Genomic DNA, 9,822 nt, shown 5'->3' on the forward strand with positions numbered 1-9,822 from the left:
AAAATTTGAACGTTGCGACTTGTGCTCCTCGTGATGTATACGTAAGCCCCGGGCCCAATCCCGTCCACGGTCGTAGCCAAAAGCTGACGTCAAATAATCTTATCTTACCATACAGGAGAAAGTCGTCATAGTGCATCAAAAATTTTATGATTTATGTCTTGCTCTTGTAGTATGATTGGGCAATCGACTTGGCTGCAAAAAATATTAAAAAATAGCACCGTGTAATAATATCGTCATTTTCCTGAAACTTTCACAAAAACCAAGGAGGATTAGTCGTGCTGCTGAGTGTGTAAAACATAATGTCACTATGGTTTATTGGGAGACACAATGAAAAACCGCTCCGACATCAAATATTAGTAAAACCTACCAGAAAAATGCAGACTCGACAAGTTTTTTGCCCTAAAGTGCAAGTCACGTGTAGTCTAGATTTTTTCAAGAGATCAGTATCGAAGGAAAATTACAACATACTAGTAGGCCTGCCTAGCCTACATTCCAGTAAGCTCCGAGCTGAATTTTAAAATATCGGTAAAGCTTGGGTAATTTGTTTCTCTAGTACCAAAATTTGCACCGTGACCCCGATTTTTATTCTCGGTTTGGAAAGTGAATAGTTGAAAGATTTTTTAAGGAAAATTTGAGCGGAAGTTTAAGTTTTTTACTTTCGAGGCGCATACTACCTTAAGAATACTTGATAAAAGGTTATCGGGAACTTTTGTTAGTTTGTTTTATTTTTCGTGGTGTGCAACCCACCGAAAAACGTCAAAATCTGGAATAATTATGCGTGAATTTCAAATTCCGAAAAGTTAAGGGTCGGAGGGTTTTAAATAGGGTAAGTTGGGCTACTTGAATCACGTTTTATTTGCCCTTATAAAATGTAAGATTTTTGACTTGTTTGCCTGCCACATTTCATAAAAAAATAATGAAGCATTCGTCTCTGCCTTCTTTGTCAGCGGCACGCTTTCAATGTTTACGACCACCAGAAATCGCGTATTTTTATGCAATGTACCAACAAGGATATCAGTACATTTGCTTTTTTCTGAACCTCTCTCTTCTTTCACATATTCTGGAAGAATATTTTCCAAGAGTTTAAGCTTATGCTTCTGCAAATCACTCTTTGGGCCGCTCAGGTGCACAGGTGCAATAGATGACAGCCACGTAATGAAAGTGAAATATCTCTATCTAGCACTTAAAATTGGTGTGCTTCCCGAACATGAATAGAGGTTGCAGTGAAAAACAGCAACAATACACCTGACCACTGCACTGGAGCCCGATCCCCTTTGCCCCCTTTTTATTAGCGCCGGAAGTTTGTGACCGGAAATACTATTGTTTTTATTCATCCACTTGAGTGGCGCTTCACAGTGAGACGATTGCTGACATGCTGACTGGAGGCTGATTGCACGCGCTGTAGTATTGTCTGTGGTCGTTCAGTCGTGAAGTTGTAACAGTAAATGCGTTGTTGACTCAACACTTTTTTATGCAAGGTAAGTTCCTTAAAATTTTGCTAAAAGTCTAAAATTTTGCCACCGGAAAGTCCAGCAAGATCTCAATTTCAGTCTTCGTTTAAATGCTGCGCACTGAATGGATGTAAATAATAATCTGTACCATCTCCCTCCCAAAGAGTCGCGATATTTGTTCACACATACGGTCACTGGAATCATGCTGGAATCAATATTCTCTTTGAATCTCCTCTCTTTTAGATGTGTGACTGTACTTTGACTGTCATTATTCGCGGAGTTGCGTTACTGTCAGGATTCAGGAAAGGCTTTCCCTGAATGCCAACAACGTGCAATGTGTGTATTTTCAGCGCGTGATGCAGGTTCTTGGCGGGCCAGACGATATTCTTTTTCAACGACTGGGGGTCAACTCTGTTTGCTTTAGGTCATATCACCTTTGTTGTGTACTTCCGTCGCGCCCCCTTTCATCGTTTGTCCGTTATTGTGAGAGAAAGTTTGGTGCACCAGTTTCAAACAAGAACAGTATATAATGCGAGTTTGTTTGAGTTGGAAGCCGACAGGTAAGGTCGCCCCTAGATGCGGGACGCGGGCTATTTCTTGGAGCAGAAGACAGGATGCCGCATTGATTCAATGATTGTTTGTGTCCAAAGCATACTGGTTGTTTATTTTTGAGCTTAGGTCTAGGGTTGTAACTTTTTCAAATTGCAAAATATATAAATCGTTTTCTCTTAAACCATTTACGTGTAATTCAATTTCCAGTATTTAAAGATGAAAAGAATTTATTATTCTGAGAAAACTTTGCAAAATATGCCACTGGAAATGTTAATATTGTCAACATAACAGTATTTTCAAGAGCCAATAGTACTATAGGCATACTATAGGAAGAGAAAACATTGTGCCAATAATTATGATCAATTCAGTCTGGTAATTTAAGAAGTTTTCAAAACACAAGATCACCAAATTTAAAAATTTTATAGAATGTGTACCTGACGATGTAATTTAGATATACATTATCAGCAAAAATGTATTCATCCATAGGGCTATTGCTTATGACATCACAATCATTATGAATATGCAAAAATCAAAAATTTGTCAGAATTTTTTATGAGACATTCAGAAGTAGATTTCCAAATGGCTAAATTTGTATGTTGTGATCGCAGTCATGCCATGAAACTATCACAGCTCATGTATCCCACCACGAGCAGCTGCAGTAATAAAAATAGGTGCTAAAATGACAGGTTTTTGGAATTCCCAAACTCAGCTACTGATTGTGCTCACATTGCATGATATTTAACCCTTTGAGTGCTGTAATTTTCTCCCGCCAAAATTTTAGTGCAAAATTTTACCAATTTTTATGAATTTTTCTTTAATTTTTTGATAATTTTGGACCATCTGGTCATCACATTTCATTGGCTACATTTTTTTCAAAATTTGGGCAAAAGTCTTAGAAAAATTGACTGGTGTTTATTTTATAAAGGGGACAAAAATAGATTTGGCGCTCAAAGGGTTTTAATAGCAAATGAACAAACATGGTTTGCTCAATATTGTTTTTTTGAATATAGTCCCCAAGCAAACTTTGGGTAAAGAAAAAAGTACTTTGTGCAGTTTGAGTTGGAAAACGTAAATCTTAATAGTGGTTGCAGATTAAAGTTTCAGGAAAGAGAATTGAAGCTATTTTGTAAGTGGGTCAAATTGTTTTACATCTTGAAATATTCTAAGTGATCATCAAGGCATTCTTACAGGACAGAATAGAATAAAGAAATCAGAAACTTAATTTCTAGATATAGCAAATCAGTATCAAGAATGATTTGGTTACTTCTAATTCACAACATCATACATCTCCATTAGTTCTATGCAGAATCAATCTTAATATTCCATTTTATAACATAAAATTGCCCACCCTCTTCCCTGTAAGCAAGTGTATTTGTCTCTATTAAGGGAGGCAGTTGTCGAACTCTGCTCAAAGGTTGCCAGGGACCCCTATGACCAATATAAACACTGTATCTAGGATACATGGGCGATTGATGAAAGTTAAAACATTTTTTGTTAACAATGAATATCGTAAAATTTAAATGTTGCACCTATGTTGCCTTGATGCATCTAGATATCATGCATGAAATACTTCGTTTGTAAACAAAAAGTCACACACGTGCAGTTCCGACGACTGCCTCCCTTTAATGAAGGACAGATAAAATTGTTGACATTTTAGAAGTAAAGGAAACTGAGAAAATTTTGCAGATGAAGATTGATATTGCATCTAAAACTTGTGCATAAATCACAGAGTGTATTGCCTGGTGATTAAAATCACCACAAAAAGACCCTTGTCAAGAAGTTATTGACCAGGTGTCAGAGGTCAACACCAGAGGGCTCACCTCAGCCCTCACCACTTGACAGAACAATTGACTGATTGATAGTTGGCCCTTGAGTTGCCGTTTTACTCATCCAGTACTTTTCATGATGCAATTGTGTAACTTTTAGTCATTCATTTGTGACCTTGCATCAGAGATTTCTGAATGACCGCTAATTTACCTGTGTTTACCGTAAAATTAGATTACCTTTGTTGTAGCAAAACCGAATCCCTTCAACAATGGACTTGTACAATCCCATTAGTTTTGGCAAGGCACCAAAAGTGTACTTTAATAGATCTCATGGCTGTGTTGACAATGCTTAATATTATTGCCTTTCAGGTTTCAGGTAACAAAATATACCTTTCATGGAGAGGTAGAATTAAAAAACAAACTCAGTTTGGGTTCCCACAGACAGAATGAACATCAATAGGCGAGGAGTGGAAGAGAAATAATTACAGTGAGAGAGGCAGGTGATTTACAAATCATGGTTTAGCATACCGGTACTTTGCAGACATTTTCTTGTGAAAAAAGTAAAGCTACATTTTCATCCCTACATCCCAAGGGTAATATTGTCCATTGGAAGTTTTGATGACCTTGGAGGTCAGATTATCTTGCTCTGTTTTAATTTCATTTTGAAAGTTATTTCTTCAATGCCTATCAATAGTGTGGATTTAATAGTTATCTTGAACTTTATCAAAATTATGGGGATGTCGGGATGCAATAAAAATGCCCCACAAACTTCAGTGTCTTTGTGCCAATTCAACCTATAGCCCTTCCAAAGAACATCAAGTTTTGTTGTATAGTGTAAAACAGAGATTTTGACAAAATGCAATCAACCAAAATGCACAGCTACAAACTCATCCATCTCCCCTTTCCATAAAATTGTGTACATGCTGTAACTAGTCCCATGTGTCCAGAGAAATTTCCTTGGACCTATTTATAAATTCTGGTTAAACTGAATCATGAACAGTGTTGTAAAATTTAAAGCACTTTTGCCATCACTGTTAGACATTTTCCACAGTTCCACTTTTTTTCCAAATCAAATGTAGATGAGTTTTTTATGTATACTATAACTGTGGTCAGAGCGACTATAGAGCTGTGGTTAAGGTGTCAACAGGTTTGGTACCCTTTCAGGTTTTAGTCTGTCAGGAAATTCTGTTTGTTAAGTACATATACTTGGCAACCCAGTCTGTCCAGCCACAATGAGTCATGAGTCAATCAGAGGGCAATTAGTTTATGTAAATTTAATTAATGTAAAGTAATTAACTGTCCCATTATTACAAACAGCACTGGACATTGATTGGCAGGGAACTGGTGTTGTTTTGCAGCTGTTGATTATGTGATTCCAAGCATAGATTAAACATATTTGAAATCCGTGTGGAACCGTACGTGCTTTGATTCAGGTTTGCAACTTGCAGTCGTCAGAGACAGAGCTGGGTAAAGTAGGCACAGTTAGATTTGCATGATTTCCTCATTTCTTAACCATAAGTACAGTCATAGGTAGTTTTTACTGGTTGAAAATGTGGATGTCATGTTTGTTCCTGAAATTTCAGCCTGGTAAGCTTTGCTGGCTTGATGATCGAAGACTTCTGGCCTCTGTGTGTTGACTGTCAACAGCTGCCTTGCACTGCTCATACAAGCTTGTGACCAGAGAAAGTCACTGATTTTAAGAGTGCACTGTTATTGAAAATAGAAGCTATACAGCAAATAAATGGTAAGTAAAGTCAGACATATGTAAATGATTATTACTGTTTTCTAACCTCTACTCCGTGTGTCACACAACAGCTAATGAATCAATATCTTTTTATTCATTTGTCTTTCCTGGAACCATAAACGTTTCGGAAGTTTTACTTATGTATTATTGTTGCCTAACTAGCTGTTGTACACATTCAAGAAGCATGTCTACCATAAATTCTATCAAACACTGTCATTAAGTTTACAAAGTTAGTCATATTTCTAATAAAAACTTGTCATCTGATATATGTAGAAATTTTTGATTCTGTGCCAAGGTTGACAGGTTCACTAGATAGTGTCATTAAAGAGTTGAATCAAGTACATGTGTTACTTCATATTCTCTTAAGACTTTGTTTGGCTCGGCTGATCATGTCGATCTAAGCATGGCGTTTGGCTAAGTGCTGTGCATTTTAGATTCATTCTCATAGCTTGGCATGGTACTCTGGACTACCGTACTACAATATAGTGAAATGGGGTGCACATACGAGAGTTTCTACCTATATTCTCTGAGGGCAGTTCCAACTGTTCAACCATGGCCTGAAAAGGCAGTATGTTTTCTAAATGCGATGTAAGTGAATGATAAATAGGACTAAAACATTTTTGAATGAGTTTGTGCAGATGAAAAGCAATAAATGCCCCTAGAATAATAATGTTTAATCATGTACATTTTGATTAATCTATGGCTATTGTAGGACAGAATAATCAACACAGTTTATTTTTTGCACAAAAACTCATTTTGATGAACGCAATTAAACTCATCTGCAGTGTCAGAGGTATAGTGTAAAACCAAGCATTTATTTTCCAGCACTCTTTAGAAGCCTAAAATTACCAAAATGGATAATCAATCCTAAACATTCAACACAGGTTGCAGAGAATGTACTAGAATATGTTAGCATCTGGATAGCTTCGCACTCTGGATTTTCAAATGGATAGCCACTCTTGAATGCAATTGAAAAGTCAGAAGAGCATGACTTCAGATGCCACTGCAAGAAATGTTATATGACATTTCATGATCAGTTGTAACCTTTATGACGCGAATCAGTCGACAGGAGAACCTGTCTCACTCATCTTTAAAATCTGACACTCGGAGATGATTTGAAATTGTTGTACTTTTTGCCATAAGCAAAAGTGTATTTATTGCACAGCTATACTTATTTTGTATTTATGCATACATAGTTGCAAACCTACTCATATGTGTATTTTTAATGTAAGGTGAGCCCTCAAAAATAAGTATACTTCAGTAACTTGATCTCTTTCCATCGATAAACCCTTTGAAACGTAAGGTGAAACGGCCGAGTATTTGATGATTTGTTTCATATTAAAAGAATTCTCTCCTGTAATCTGCTCGGCAGGGTATAAAGTCATCCAATTTGATACAAGGAATTCGTAACTGTGACCACTCTACCAGAAGACAATCTGTTTCAAAGTTAATGCACTTTAGCCATCATGTCATTCACTGCAGAGGTGATTGACCTGCATCTCATACTCTTTGATAGTCTTCACTGGCAGAAGTAAAAAGCTCATACATGTAGATATGTAAGCCTGTGAGAGAGTCTGTGAGAGCCTGTGAGGAAGAAATTCTACTGTATATTATGATAGCCAGGAGATGATGGAATAGAAAATAACAATTGTAATTTAAAATCCTTTTCTTCACATGGACAGTTATCTAGTATAAGACAAAATCATAGGATTTTAAACCAAGTAGTTCAAAAATTTGTTTTTCTGGAGACTAGGGACTGGCTGTTCTGTTCTGAGCAGTGAGGAAGCTTCCTAATGAACTTGTTGATTTTATACCAATCTCATAGCAACTGCAGAAATATGAGACCAACCTTTAAGATGATTAAGTATTGTTAATAGAGCTCACATCCTTTTGTTTCCGTCTGAATGATAAAGAGTGGATTGTTTTCATCTCTTTCTGGCTGTTTCCATAGAGACAGGGTGTACATTATTTACTTTATCTAGTGTATCTCAGCTCAAGTGGGTTCACTTCCTGCTGCTTAAGTGGCCGCTGATTACTGTTTATATAAGAAGGATATTGGTGTAAACAAATGATGAAGACTGTTTACAAGAAGCGGAAGGTCTTCAAAATATACTTGAAGAAAGCCATTATGGTCACACCTACTGTGTGTAGCATTGGGATAGGCGTGTGCAGTGGGAAATTGTTGCTATGATACATGTTTTTGGTCAGTGATGATGGTAATGATGATGTAGTTGGTGGATTATGAGTGAATTTGAAAATGATGATGATGATGATGATGATGATGGTGGTGGTGGTGGTGGTGGATTATGAGTGAATATGAGAATTATACAGTTGATAATGATGATCAATACCACGATGAAGATGATTATAATGATGACAATAATGATGGTGACACTACACACTGGATGTTGGTGATTACCTTTGAACAAACTTTGGTAAAGTTGAACACATGTTTAAAATTGTTTCACACTGACTGCTGATACAAAATGCATTCTGATTTGCTGCAAATCTCCTGCCATTCACCCAAAGATGAGGAGTTTTTCCCAGATTTCATGGTTTATCAATAATCAGTTCTCCAATTGCCCTGACCCTCACGGATGATGCTTGTCTCCATGGTAACATTTTACCTAGACAACATTGCACCCACATTTGAATTCATACGTCAGTTGATAACACTGATCCAGATGAATCGGAAATTTCAAGTATTCGCAGTGTAAATATACAGAGGATGCTTCATATACCGTTTACCACGTTTACATTCACACTGTTTTCTTTTACGCAGTGCCCATTGTTATGTTCATAAGGCAGTGACCCAGAGACAACACGAACTCTACATAGACAACGTAAACATTTACATTGCTTTCTGACGCTTCAAACAGTAAGATATCTATTCATCAAAGTCCCCTGTGGTGATAGTCTTCAAATGCTGCCAAGAATATTCTGCATGTCTTTCAACATTTTGTTGAAGTCAGGCCCTTGCTGTCCTTCTCAGGTAAGTCCATGGCTATGATATTGTTTGAATTTTGCAAGTCAAAATATTGAGAGGGTTTAATGAAAGTGGATTTTTTTAGATGAAATCTTTGCCTTGCAAACTTTTGAGTCTTTGTAAATATTTGACATGCAATTTTTGCAATTCCAAAGTCAGTATCATAATCAATATTCTTGTTGAGGGTGATATCCAGTAAATTTTACTGGAGTTTCCCAATCGTGTGACCATGAGCATTCCCCTCCACATATCAATGCAGTCATATCAGGGGACAACAAAAGAGGGACCCAGGTTCCCAGATCATTTACTTTAATCTTGGCACAGACTCTGATTGTGACCTTGTTGTACAATGAATGGCCACGCAAAGTTTTGTATCAATTTAACATCTTATACTTTCTCTAAGCTCCATATTGGCTACTTATTGCGTCGCTGTTTCTGTCTACTCAAAACTGTGTAGCCCTTCTCAGCCAACTTGCCATATCAGGAAGGTCTGGCTTTGCTATGCAAGACATGTAAGATTCCTCCAACCATGTAATTCAGGGCTCGTCAATATATGGCAAATAATAATAAAAAATGAATGAGCAGATGTGGAATATCAAGAGTCCAAGTACTTTCAGGCATGGTACCTCAACACTTTCATAACCATGGTTTTGGCCAAAGTCCATGGTTTCAGTGATGAGTGGGGACCTGTGTACAGAAAGCAGGGGAGAAAGATTAATTCAAAGATCTTGGATGTCTCATGATGGATCATATATATATCCAAGTTCATCATAAATGTGGATCACCTGAGTAAATGACTCACCTTAGAGTACAGTTGTTCTGAAATTTTAAATTTGGTGATTTTACACTAACCCCTCTCAATAGTGTTAATATAATCACAAAGGCAAAAAGAAATTGCACTCATGAGCAATTACAACAAGCAATAATTGTAATTCACAGTAAACCTGAAAGCTTGGCCATTATTATGGAAGGGATAAAGGGAAAAAAACCAATATACACTAATTACAGCCTGTTTCTAGATCAGCATGTTTGTTCTGCAGTTTACTCCACTGAGTCAGAGCATGCTCAGAAGCTGTAAGTCTTGGTGTCCTCACTTATGTCACCAATTTTATGCAGGGATAGTTCGAGAAAGAATGACTGACACCTCAGCTGTCTGCAATTAATTGAATGCATGCCTGACACCCTTATTTTCCAATGTTCTGTTCTATCTATACCCCTGAAAACTTCATCGGCTCAAACCATAAGATAGCAGTGAAATGGTTCAATGCCAATGCTATACAAATGTGCCTTCATTGTAGGAGATGTAAAGAAGAAAATCACCCT

The 9,822-nt window shown here is 37.1% G+C and overlaps 1 protein-coding gene across 3 annotated transcripts in view; it reads left to right on the forward strand.

Moving 5' to 3' along the window:
* Nucleotides 1-1,348: 1,348 nt before the first annotated feature.
* LOC139120203 (leucine zipper putative tumor suppressor 2 homolog) overlaps nt 1,349-9,822 on the forward strand; it is an 84,412-nt gene continuing 75,938 nt past the window's right edge. Inside the window, exons 1-3 of one of the 3 annotated variants that reach the window (XM_070684379.1) lie at nt 1,349-1,478; nt 5,353-5,513; nt 8,296-8,505. The gene's annotated coding sequence lies outside the window, so the exon portion shown is untranslated. Of the gene's footprint in view, nt 1,479-5,155; nt 5,242-5,352; nt 5,514-8,295; nt 8,506-9,822 lie in introns of those variants that run through there. The other 2 variants (XM_070684377.1, XM_070684378.1) reach the window with 2 other exon arrangements.

This window comes from Ptychodera flava, chromosome 20, assembly GCF_041260155.1.
Source record: "Ptychodera flava strain L36383 chromosome 20, AS_Pfla_20210202, whole genome shotgun sequence".
Classification (NCBI taxonomy): domain Eukaryota; kingdom Metazoa; phylum Hemichordata; class Enteropneusta; family Ptychoderidae; genus Ptychodera; species Ptychodera flava.